The sequence below is a fragment of the Chenopodium quinoa genome, unplaced genomic scaffold (genome assembly GCF_001683475.1).
Source record: "Chenopodium quinoa cultivar QQ74 unplaced genomic scaffold, ASM168347v1, whole genome shotgun sequence".
NCBI classification, from domain to species: domain Eukaryota; kingdom Viridiplantae; phylum Streptophyta; class Magnoliopsida; order Caryophyllales; family Amaranthaceae; genus Chenopodium; species Chenopodium quinoa.
Window position 1 is genome coordinate 1,185,263 of NW_018745068.1, and position 13,587 is coordinate 1,198,849.

Sequence of the window (13,587 nt, forward strand, 5' to 3'; positions counted from 1 at the left end):
CAAGTATGAAAAAATTGAATTTTTTGACTTATGACGCTATAAAATTGTCAATAAATTGATTATAATACCACAATATGTAAAACTTTTATTATAACACCACAAAAAAAACCCAAAAATTGGATTTCACCACCACTTAGCGGATTTTCGGTTGGAATCCGTTATTGGGGCTAACTATGTACACGTATTAATAACCTATTGGTTAAAAAAATTGATTAATAAAAATAAAAAGAAATATTAAAAAAAGAACAAAAAAACCCTAAATCCAACCCAGCCCACCTCCATCACCGACAACCCTGACCCTCCGTCGTCGGCAGCCCCCTCTCCATCTCAACCCCCCCCCCTCCCAAACGGCACTAGTAAAACCCACCAGAGCCAACCAGGCCACTAGCACGACACACCACCCTAGCCTAATCTAGAAACACCCCAGCCTAGCCACCAGCGAAAAACCGGCAGCCTAAACCCATTAGACCAACCCCGAAACCACCCCTCCCCTTATCCTTCACCCTTAATACGACCGAATTCGACCATGAAAGCCCATAATGGTCGATTTCGATGGTCGATTATGCCGTTTCAAGGGTGGGGAAAAGGGGGTGGTTTTCGCGTTGGGCCGAAGGGGTTGGGGTGGTATGTGGGGGAAGGGGTGGAGTTGCCGGTTTTGGGGGTGGTGGTTAGGCTAGTTTCAACGGTCAAGGTGGGGCAAGATGTGTCAGCAGCTGGGGTTGGGCTGCTGGTGGTGGGGGTTAAAGTTGCTAGTGGTAGTGGTGGGGCTGCTTTAGGGTTTAGGTTTTTTATTTTTATTTTTATTTTTTTCACTAATGCATTATTGACACATGTCCATAGTGGGTCCCACTAACGAATTCCATCCAGAAATCAACTAAATGGTGGTGAAATTCAATTTTTTGGGTCTTTATTTGTGGTGTTATAATAAAAGTTTTAGATTTGTGGTGTTATAATCAATTTTTTGACAATTTTGTGGTGTTATAAGTAAAAAAAGCCAATAAAAATATGTTAATAAATAAATTTAAAAAATAACAACATGCAAGAGAGAATAATTAAATTGTTATAATAAGCAATTCGGTGTTTTAGGAAGTTTAATTAAATTGTCATTATTAGGCAATTTAGTATTTTAAGAAGTTAACTTTTTATTTTATGTAAAATGAAAGTAATAAATTAGATACAAACATCATTCTTTATCCGTAACAATGTATTTTTGTAAGAAAGTGATTTTGGAGGGAAAATTTATAATAATACGTTGCCAGCGTTGTTCTTAGTTTCACTTTTGGTATTAGGTACTTCCTCTGTTCTTTTTTACTTGACATGTTACTTTTATCACGCTTGCCAATGCAAAACTTTAACGATCAATAACTTTAATTATTTATAAGTAAAAATTATAAAAGTTATATATTATGATATTACTTATTGAGACGAATTCAAAAAGATCTCACATGAATATGTTCTTGCTTACATATTATTCACAAAAAAACGGTCAAAGGAGGGGTGGTGAACAGTGTAAAAGTCAAAGCGGGTCAAGTAAAAAAGAAGGGATATTCTATTTGGTGGCCTCGTGGTTTTAAAAATTCTACATGGAAGACGAACTTTTTTTGGACTCTCTTCAGTGGCACCAAGGTTTAGAAAAATTGACCATAGTGGCCTTTTTTAGGTTTATAGCTAACCTTTTTAGTTAAAATGGTTAACCTTTGTTTTTTTTTTTTATTAAAAAATTATTTAAATTATATTTTAAAATAATAAAATTAAAATAAAATAAAAAAAAAAGCAAAAAAATTCCCAAAAATTCACAGCCACCCCACAAACCCTACCCTTGCCGGAATCCGGCCAGCCACTAACTCCCGACCACAGAAACCACCTCCAAGCCAGCTCTTGACCACCGAAACCAGAAAACCCACAACCTTCGCCCGCATCGCAGTCCGCATCTCCACCAAACAACCACCATAACCGCCCGACCTGCATCTCTTCACACCACAGCAGCACACGCAGTCGCACAACCCCAACAACAACCAACATCATAATGGCGTAACCCCAACAACAACCAACAACCAAAGCAGCGCGCGACATCCACCAATCAAGAATTACAACCCAACAGCCCCGTAAGCTCGCAACAACCGAAATCCTTGCGTGATTGTTTATTGTGGGGAAAGCGCGGTGTTGGCGGTGGGGGAGGGGGTCTGACGTAGGTGGGTGAAGGTCGTGGACTTGGGCTGAGCCGGCAGGAGGAGGACGCCGGACGTCGGTGTTGGTGGGGTTGTCGTGGGTAGAGGCTGGGTTTCGGTGGTCGGGGGTTAGGCTGGGAGGTGGTTTCAGTGGTCAGGTTTGGGTGGCTGGCCGGATTCCGGCAATGTTAGGGTTTGTGGAGTGGCTGGGAATTTTTGAGAATTTTTTTGTCTTTTTTTTTTTTTAATTTTTTTTAATTTATTATTTTAAAATATAATTTAAATAATTTTTAATTAAAAAAAACCAAAGGTTAACCATTTTAACTAAAAAGGTTAGCCATAAATATAAAAAAGGCTACTATGGTCAATTTTTCTAAACCTTGGTGCCAATGAAGAGAGTCCAAAAAAAGTTCGTCTTCCATATAGAATTTTTAAAACCACGAGGCCACCAAATAGAATATCCCAAAAAAGAACGGAGGAAGTAATAGATTCTCTCTCCCTCTCTCATACTACATGGGCTCTCTTTTTTTTTTTTTTCTCCCTATCTCTCTCAACTCAAAAAATTGCCTAAGAATCTGCAATTTTAAAAGTGATGTATCTAAAAAAAAAATATAACTATTTTAGAAATGGGTCCATCACTTTTACTCTCACAACTAATATTTTTTAATTGTCAATTTTTCACTTTACTTTTTCCTCTCTCCTAATTTTAAATACTACCTTTGTTACATATTATTTACAACTTTGGGGTATTATTTGTGAGACATAAAATATTTCAAAGTTACAACTAATATGTAATAGAGGTAGTACAATTATAAGTTTCCTTTGAAGGGGGTAATATTCTCTTTATGACATCATTAATTTTTTCGCTATTTGTAAATTATACTTTACAATTGTTTTTTTACATGCGTTATTAATATTCTTATACGACTGATTATTTAGGCATATAGACACCAAATTAAATTTTATTTAGTGGATTGGTGAAACACATTTATACATAGGCACGTTTATTCTACTTGTATAGTTGCATTTTAAGTCTTGTCATATTTGCATAATTGTCCAATTTTTGCTTTATTACACTTTGTGTTTTTAAATGTTCAGGTGCTTTCACAATTATTTGAATGCTTTCGAAATATTTAGAGTTAATTTTGATGATATTCGGATAGAAATTAAAAAAGTTGATGAATTAAGTTTGATGATCGAAGAGTTTATGTTCGTGGATATTAATATTGAGGATTTTATGCATGAAGAATGAAAATAGCATCCAAAAGGGTTTCAACGATAGGTCACATGCTAATATACAGTTTCTAGAACTCGAGATACGTACAACCCTTGAAAGACGACCTTAAAAATCAGCGTTAACCATCTCATCGAGGAGCTTCTGGTCAGCCCACTGTCCAGCGTGCCCAATAAGTCGTTGATGGCTCCTAGCGGTATTAAATCACTGTATTCACCTAGCGGTATTAAATCGCATCTCTCGAATCTTGACTTAACCATTTATAAATTAACCTGCCTATTGAAACTAAGCCTTAATATCAATTCTCATATGTCAAATCTCGAATCAATATAGCGTAACTCATACAATTAAACCAGCGCTTATCTAATTGCATAGCATTATATCAATCAATAGGAAATTAACCCAAAACATTAACAATCAATAATAATAAATCATCCCTTCATATTATTCATGGATCCCCACAACCCTAGAAATAAACTACTCGTGCATAATAAAAAACTAAACTAATAAGCGATTAAATTACACATAATAAAAACAAGAATATTAATAAATTAACGAGAAACAAATTAACAATTAAAACTTAGTATGAAAGGTCGAAGAACATAAATTACGAAAAAGAAAGCCTGATCATCTTAAAACTAAAAAGCATAAAAGAAGAAAAACCAAACTATAAACTAGCTAATAATAAGGGAAGACAATAAAACTAAACTAAAGAAAACCTGAGCCAAAGTTCCGTAAAAGCTAAAAATAAAGTCAACCCCAAATAAATATGAAATCCCCCTAAAAACAATGAATAGCTGATTTCCTACTACTACTCCCTCTTTATAACAACAGAACCCCTAAGCTGAACAAAGTCCACCGACTTAAAGAACAGGCTTGCATCACACTCGCCCGATCGGGCTATCAGTCCAACCGATCGGGCCCATCAAAAAATCACGCCCAGCAGTATGTCTTGTCTTGGGCTGCTCTCAAGGTTGGCCTCATCCTAGCTTGTTTGGTTTGTATATTGTTTGCTAAACTTGAACTCCTTCACTAAAACTGAGCCCTTAATCATCGATTCAAAATTCCTTTAGCTCGACTTTGGGCTTCAAATATTTGGTCATAAAATACGATTCGTCTCTAATATTTCCGTAGTGGCTTAAATAAGCTCGGAAATCGTAATTCTGCATATTCCTACAAAATAATATCAACTCTACAAAATAATATCAACTCTACAAAATAATATCAACTCTACAAAAAACACTAAAAAATGTATATTAGTAATAAAACTAGCTCCGCAGAGCTCAAATAAGCACAAATATGACCATGGGACGGGGAATAAAATAATATATAAGATAGACTCATTAGTTAGATTGAATCATTTCCCTGTGAATTCGATCTTACTTACCCTACTACACTGTTAGGAGGTTTGCTAGAAATTATTTTTGACAGGTGTGCGACAACCTATCATGGAACAACACTAATACAGAATATATGAATGTGAACTTTAAATAAATATAGGTTTATTTACCTTTATTCTTACAAATCTATTTTTTCCAAGCATTCTAAATTTCTAAGAAATAAGAGTTTACAATAAGTGTGTTGAACTATCAAGAATGGAGAGATTGTGTAAATTTTAAGTGTAAAATTATTCCATGCATTACAGCATTAGTACATGTACTGTGTTAAAAGAATGGAGAGAAAATGTGGTTCCATTGTTGTGACGAGCAATTATATTATAGTAGAAAAATTAATTCAAATAGACACATTTTCATTTCTATTGCCCATATGATTCATATCTTTTTAATTTTTTTTATCATCTACATAAATTGCATCCACACACATGCCTTGACCTCATGTGGCAAATTGGCAATCACCATCCCAACATCACGCAATATCTTATTTGTCTATACTTATAATTAAGTCCTTTTATTGCATTACATATCCTAGATGTAACACTTCATTGTACCTTTAATTTCATTCAATCATAGTTGAAAATGATATAAGATGAAGTGTGGTGCATGAATAATGTCCTTTTCTTCCTATTCAACTTTACACATATTGATAGTCATTTCACATAATTAAGCACATTGAAATGAACTCTATCTATTTGGGGTAAAATTACCCCAGCCACGTGGCCCTATGGCTAAGCGACACGTGGCACTCAGCCATTGGTCAGCAGGGCTCCAATCCCCTGCTGACATGTGTCCCATGAATCCTAAATGGGGAACCAAGGCTCCCCACTATAAATAGTGGGGGAATCCTCATTAATGGGCATTCATAAATACATACACAAAACCCGAGCAATATTAATTGATGAATTCTCCCATTACGTGAGAAGTAATTTCACTATTTTACGCATTATCTTCCTCCCGTACGTAACTGACTTGATCGTCGGAGGCGGAGCTCCAACCAACCGGAGTCTTCGTGGTTTTGCAGGTACAGGCGGCGAAGGGCATTCTCGAAATTGTAGCTCTCCCGCTGGACACATCAAAAAAACCCCGAAACATTTGACGCCGTCTGTGGGGAGAGTACTTCTGAGATGACTTCTAATCCTGTACCACCGGATCAGGACAAGCGGCCGTCGGCCAAGCCTGAGGTCCAGACGGACCATGAAAGTGGTGATGACTATGAAGTCAACACCTATGTGGCCCCAGACGGGTCCTTCAGAACAAAGCACACCCGTTCCAGGGATAAGAAGGAACGGGATAACATCCAAGCTGCTCTAGGCAACCCAGCCGGCAACCCGGTTGGAGCTGCTCAGGCGGCAGAAGGCTCTGCTCCCGTCACTAGGAACGAACTCATGACCTTCATGAATAGTTTCAAAGGCGAGATCCAGAACCTTATTCGGTCAGCTACTCCCAAGAAGAGTCAGCCGGCCAAGAAGCCTTCTTCTGGGAAGAAGACGATAAAAGACCGGGTCCCAACCCCTCACCCAAAGCCGAAAGAGGGGGAGGGCCTCAGGTTTGATCAAAACCGGCTCCGCTTCCCGCAAGCGGAACTCAGAAAACCCATCCGGCACTTACAGCCGGATGGCATCAAGAAGACTTTCTCTGATGCCGAAAGTTTCTCCAGGAAAAGAGAAGTCTGGCGTCTGCGTCAGCTTCAACGTCGACCTTCCCGGACAGTTTCCGTGACACCTCTAACAGGCGCACGGGAACAAGCCTAGGGAGTCAGACGGGCGAACCATCCGCCCGGTCTGGACCCCAAGTGATCCAACCTGGTTTATTTGGTTCGCCAAATGGGCTGAGTGGATCCCCTTTTACCCAAACGGGTCCGTTTGGCAGGAATGTGCAGCAGCCGTACCAGCTCATGGACTGGCAGCAGCACCTGCTAAATTTGGGAGAACATCCCACGGCGTTCTCCCCTGAGATAACCCAGGCGGTACAGCCGGCTAAGGTTAAAAACGTGTTGGTAGGGGCCTATGATGGTACCTCCAACCCAGAAGATCATCTAATGGCCTACTCCAACCTCATGTACCTACAGGGGTTGGATGATGCCGTCTGGTGCCGATGCTTCCCGGCTACCCTGAAGGGCATTGCCCAACGGTGGTTTGGTAATTTACCAGCCGACTGCATCAACAGCTTCAAGACTTTGGCGTTCTTATTTACGTCAAATTTCTCAATGAATATCCCTGCCAAAAAGACTAGCCTCGATCTAGGGGCAATACAGCAGGGTGACAGAGAAGGGCTCCGGTCCTATGTCAGACGGTTCAATCTGATGAGAATTCAGATCCAAGGACTGTCTGACGAAGTTGCTTACACAGACTTCTTTAAAGGTTTGAAGGATGGGTCAACCTTTAAGTTCGACCTCGTCCGGAAAAGGGTAGCCCCCCTCCAAGAGGCGTTAATGGAAGCTGAAGCCTATATACAGGCGACGGAGCTTTGTGCTGTAAAGCAGCCGTCGGATTCCAAAAAATCCGACAGAAGAGACAGTCGGCAACAACAACAACCGGCTAAAAAGGAAGAAAAGAAGAGAAAAGAGGTCTGGGCGGCAGATCGATTTGGTCAGCCGGCTCAGAAGCTCAGACGGAAATTAGAACCGTACGTTCCCAAGTACGAGTTCACAAAGGACTGATCCTCCATCCTCATGGAGATCAAGGACCGGATGTCTCTCGACAAACCGGCTGTGATGAAAAGTCCCGTAAGCAACCGGGACAAAAGCAAATACTGCCAGTACCATAAGGACATTGGCCATGACACTAATGGTTGCTATAGCCTCAGGCGGCTATTAGACCGTCTGGCTGATGAGGGGGCTCTGAAGTCCTATCTGCCCAAAGCCAAGAGTAACACCCTGGCCAAGAAGGGGCAGACGGCAAAAGCTGTGCTCACCAACTCTGAGACGGATGAAGAAACAATCTTCACCATAGCAGGCGGCTTTGCCGGAGGGGGTCCCACTATTAGGGGCACCAAAGATAACATCAGGAAGCTGGTCAACTCAGTCGAAAGACACCTTTCCTGAGGTCCTTATTTCTGAAAAGGACCGAGGCAAGGTCAGGCGGCCTCATGATGACCCCATAGTCATTGAGAGTAAGGTTGCTAATCAGAGAGTTGGCCGGATCCTAATAGATACCGGGAGCTCGTCTGACCTGATTAGTTATCAGTGCTTGACCAAACTCAAGTACAAGTCCAGTATCATGCACCAGGCGCCTCACCCGCTAGTTGGTTTTGGGGGAGGAGTAGTGCATCCGGTAGGAAGCATAGATCTTCCCATCCGGCTGGGCGAGAAGGGGGAAGGACGCCACATGGTGGTAAAAATTTTAGTGGTAGAAGAGCTTTCCGCTTACAACATGATTTTTGGCCGTCCAACCCTCAACGAATCCAAGGCTGTCATCGTCCCCTCACTCATGCTCGTCAAATTTGAAAAGGATGACGGTACAGTCGGTTCCCTGAAAGGGGACCAGAGGACGGCTAGGGAGTGCTATCTCTCTGACGTCAAACCAACTTTGGGGGCAGCCGGAGACGACAAACCCATAGACCTTGATAACTGCGATACAGCAGTCCCGGCTCCAAGGACAGTCGGTAAGAAAAGAAAGGCGGACCAAACGGAACCCGTCAAACAAGAAAAATAGCAATCACTAGCCGGGGAAAGGTCAGATGACCAACGACCTCAGCTGGCTGGTGACTGCCTTGATGTCGTCCTAGACGACAGCCGTCCTGATAGAACCGTGAAGGTTGGGACGGTTGCTTTTGAGCGGTTGGGGGCAGACCTTCTCCAACTTCTGAAAGAATTCAAAGACATTTTTTCCTTTTAAGTGGAAGAGATGCCAGGCGTCAGCCCGGATCTAGCCGTCCACAAGCTCGCCGCGGACTCTAAAAAGAAGCCGGTCAGGTAGAAAAAGAGGGATCACGGTGAAGAGAGATCTCAGGCGGTAGCGGCTGTGGTCAAAAAACTGTTAGATGCTGGGTTCATCCGGCAATGCTACTACCCGGATTGGGTAGCAAACGTTGTCCTCGTGAAAAAGCCGAATGGTACCTGGCGGATGTGTGTAGACTACACAGATCTGAACAGAGCATGTCCCAAGGACAGTTACCCGCTTCCAAAGATTGACAGTCTGGTCGACTCCACAGCCGGTCATGCTCTGATGATTTTCATGGATGCCTATTCAGGTTTCCATCAAATACCCCTATGGAAAAAAGATCAAGAAAAGACGGCCTTCGCCACTGATCAGGGGTTATTTTGTTACAAGGTGATGCCGTTTGGGTTAAAGAATGCAGCGGTTACATTCCAGCGCATGATAAACACAGTTTTCATCAATCAGATAGGCAGGAATGTAGAGGCGTACATTGATGACATGATAGTCAAATCCAAGCTACAGACGGATCACCTACTGGACCTCCGAGAAACATTCACCACACTCAGGCGGCACCGGGTCATGCTTAACCCAAAGAAGTGTGTATTTGGTGTTGAGTCTGGGAAGTTCCTCGGATTTTTGATCAACCAAAGAGGCATAGAGGCTAATCCGGAAAAAATACAGGCGGTCATTGACATGTGGTCTCCCCGCACTGTAAAAGAAGTCCAGAAGCTGACCGGTTGCCTGGCGGCGTTGGGAAGATTTCTCAGCCGGTCAGGTGACAAGTGCCTCTATTTCTTCCAGGCCATCCGGAAGAGGTCCAGATTTGAGTGGGGTGAAGAGGCGGAAATGGCATTCCAGAAGCTAAAGCAACACTTGCATTCCTTGCCAAGGCTAGTGAGCCCCCTACCCCGGGAGGTTCTCTATATGTATCTAGCCGTCTCTGATCATGCCCTTAGTGTCGTTCTCCTCGCTGAGAGAGACGGTAATCAGCTCCCGGTGTATTTCATCAGCCACGTACATAAAAATGCTGAACTCCAGTACCCTATGATCGAAAAATTTGGGTTGGCCCTGTTCACAGCAGTCAAACGGTTGAAGCCCTACTTTTTGGCTCACCCGGTGATTGTATATATACAGACCAGCCACTCAAGCGTCCAATGACCACCATCGAGTCATCCGGCAGAATGATCAAGTGGGCTGTGGAAATACAGAGCCTCGAGATAACTTTTGAACCCAGGCGGGCAGTGAAAGGTCAGGCGTTTGCCGACTTCATTGTCGAGATGACTAGACCGGTGCAACCGGAAAATCTTGATCAGGTTTGGAAGTTATTTGTAGACGGTAGCTCTACAGTGAACGACTGTGGTGCAGGCGTTATATGCCATTCTCCGGAAGGGGATAAGTTTGAATATGCACTACGGTTCCAGTTCCAGGCCTCAAATAATGAGGCAGAGTATGAAGCCCTGCTAGCCGGTATACGCATGTGTAAGGCAGCAGGGGCAAGAAAAGTCAGCGCCTGCTCAGACTCTCAGTTGATCGTTAGCCAGTACAATGGTGACTACGAGGCCACCCATCCGGATATGATCAAATATCTGCAGGCGGTCAGAGAAGAGGCCGTGTCACTTGATGAATTTCATCTAAGTCAGGTGCCCCGGTCCGAGAATAATCAGGCGGATGCCTTTTCCAAATTGGCATCATCCGCCTCCTGTGATGCGCCTAGGACGGTCTTTTGGGAAGTCATTGAGAAAAGAAGCATTGATCATGACCCCATTGGAATCCTAGACCAAAGTGCCACCTGGATGGACCCCATCCGGGCTTACTTGAAAGACGGTACGCTACCGGTTGACTCTTCTGAAGCAGTAGCACTCAAGAAGCGTTCTCTGAGCTTTGTTATGCATCATGGAGAGCTCCTCCGGAAGGGATACCTACAGCCGTTTCTAAAGTGTGTAACCCTTGAAAGGGGAAGAGAAGTCCTAGAGGATCTGCACGCGGGTTTCTGTGCCTCACACATAGGCGGCAGGTCCTTGGCTAGAAGAACCAGACGGCAGGGTTACTTTTAGCCCACTCTTGAGGCAGACGCCATGGATTTGGTGAAACGGTGTGACAAATGCCAAAAGTTCGCCCGGTTGATACATCGACCGGCAACTGACCTGACAGCCATCCATAGTCTAGTTCCGTTCGCAAATTGGGGCATGGACATTCTGGGTCCTTATGCGCCTGCATCAGGCGGTCGCCGCTATATTTTGGTGGCAGTGGATTACTTCACCAAATGGGTTGAAGTAGAGGCGGTCAAAGGCATAAAAACAAAGGACGTGATCTCCTTCATTTGGAGAAACGTCATCACCCGGTTTGGGGTTCCAATGTCTATGGTTTTTGACAACGGACCACAATTTGAAACGCCTGTCCTCAAGAGCTGGTTGGGAGACCAAGGAATCTCCCATTGTTTTGCATCCGTTGGCCGTCCTCAGGCAAACAGGCAAGTTGAGGCTTTCAATAAGCTGATCTCAGAAGGTATAAAGAAGAAGGTGGAAAGAGCCGGTGGACTGTGGGAAGAGGAATTATCTCATGTCCTTTGGGCCATCAGGACCACTGAAAAAGGGGCAACCGGTGAAACCTCATTTCTTATGACATACGGCACTGAGGCGGTGCTCCCTATTGAACATTATGAGCCAACACTTCGCATTATGCTATATGGTGAGGAGGCCAACTGGGAAGCCATGCGGCTCGCACTGGATGCTCTCCCAGAGCGAAAGGGCAACGCTGCCTTGCGTCATGGGGTCTACCGCCTGAGAATGACAAGAGCCTACAACAAGCGGGTTCACAAATGGCCCTTGAAAGTAGGAGATTTTGTGCTTCGCAAAATGGAAGCAACCGGTAGGGCCAATGAACAAGGCAAATTAACCCCAAATTGGGAGGGACCCTACCGGATCTTTGAAGAAGTGCGAGATGGCACATACCGCCTGGAAACCCCAGACGGTAGAAAGCTGCCGAACCTGGAATGTAGACAATCTTAAAAAGTACTACTTCTAGAAATTGTATAGCTTTTGTAGACTTCTGTATAATTAATGAGAAAGATTTACTACCTATTATGCTTACATGCGCCATGTCTTGTGCTTATCACAAGCGACCCTTTTTACCAAATTTCCATGCGCCATGTCTTGTGTTCAACACAAGCGGCCCTGAAAACTAACGAATCATCCGATGACACCCATTCGGGTGAATTCATCGAAGAGAACATCTTCCATTCGGGTGGAAAATTGTTCTAAGTGGTCAAATGTCAGGCGGTCCTACCCGCCTGAATGATCCATTGCACCAAAGAATCGTGGGCTAGCATTCCCAAACATGCAGCCGGCCCACTCTTTGGGCTAAGTACCATCAAAGGCTGATCTCAAAACAGACAGCCGGTACTTAAAGCGCCGCCTAATTGTCTAAGAGAAGGCAGGTATCAAGCATTTGGTTTAGGCCATAATCTATGAAGGGGTGTTCTTGCAAAAGCCCAACCGGCAAATGGACACCCTAAATCCTACGAAAAGGCCTTTCCCAAAAGCCTCAGCCAGCAAATCAGTAAAAACCGGCTGCTTTTCGTTCTAACGATTAGCACTTAGCACTTAGCTAAATTGTTAACATTTGTGCTATGGCATATGGATAGCCGCCTGGCACCATCTCACCTATGCTAGCCTCCTATCCAGGGGTAATTACCCTAACCCCAACCAGTCATGCGGAAACACACTTGCAAAAAGTAAGTAGTAAAAAGAAAAATTCAAAATTCATTCAAAACCGGCTCAGCCAGTGGAAATGTAGCAGAATAAACCGGCACAGCCGGTGAAAATATGAACTGTTTACAGAATAAACCGGCACAGCCGGCGAAAATGTATCGATATTCAAAATAAAAAATAACAGCAGAGTAAGCCGACCCTTCCGGCGCTATTACAAAATAATGCACGGCACGTAGGCCGGGAGGTCGTTGCTACTCTAGCTGCACTGTCACCCGGTCGGCCTCAACCTGGTTCCCCTCCGGATGAGCTGGGTCGGTGGTGGGAACGGAGCCGGGAGCAACCTCATCCTCGACTATCGCCTCATTGCCAGCCGCTTCCGCCTGCATTCGCTGGAACTCGGCGTCCACCCATTGCTCATAGGGTCCAGGCCTCGGCTTGCCCTCCTCCTCAGCCAGAATGGTAAGATCTGCGTATTTGTAGGCGAGCTCCCAGACGTTGTAGTCTGCATCCGGGTGGATGATGGAGAACGCCTTCTTCATCCGGTTCTCGCAGTCCTGCTCATTCTCCTCAAAGAGCCGGCTCTGATCAGCTTCAAGAGTGGCCTGGAAGTTGCGCTGTGCATCAGCAGCCTCCTTGACCAGGCGGTCATTCTCTAATTGCAGCCGTTTGCTGTTCTTCTCCGCCTGGTCAAGCCGCTTGAGGGGCTCCTCATGCTTCTTGAGCTCATCCTCCGCATTGTCCAGGGCCGCCTAGAGGTTGTCTATTTTGGTCTTGGACTCCTTGAGGGCATGTTGGAGGGACTTGACCTGATCCGCCTGTTGCATGATTATAGATTTAGTTTCTAAGTCATGCACAATCATTGAATAGTGGGCAACGCTATGTGCGTCATCCGCAGAACGTTTGGCTCTTCTTACCTCCTCCTGCTTGCGGATGTAGGCCTTCTTGAGCCCCTCCACGCGGAGTAGTGCCTGCAACAACACAGCCGATATTAGTAGAAAAACCGGATGAGCACACTACAAATTAAATTCCGGGTGGGTACTCTTTAACTTACATCGGCCAGGTCGACCATTACACGGTCGGCATTGAAGGTATTGATTCCAGGAATCGCCTCCTTCTCGTCCCGGGGGACGACTTTTTGCATGGCTCGGGCGTACTGAGCAGCGTCTGGCCAGCGTGGAGAATTATCTACACCAGAAACAG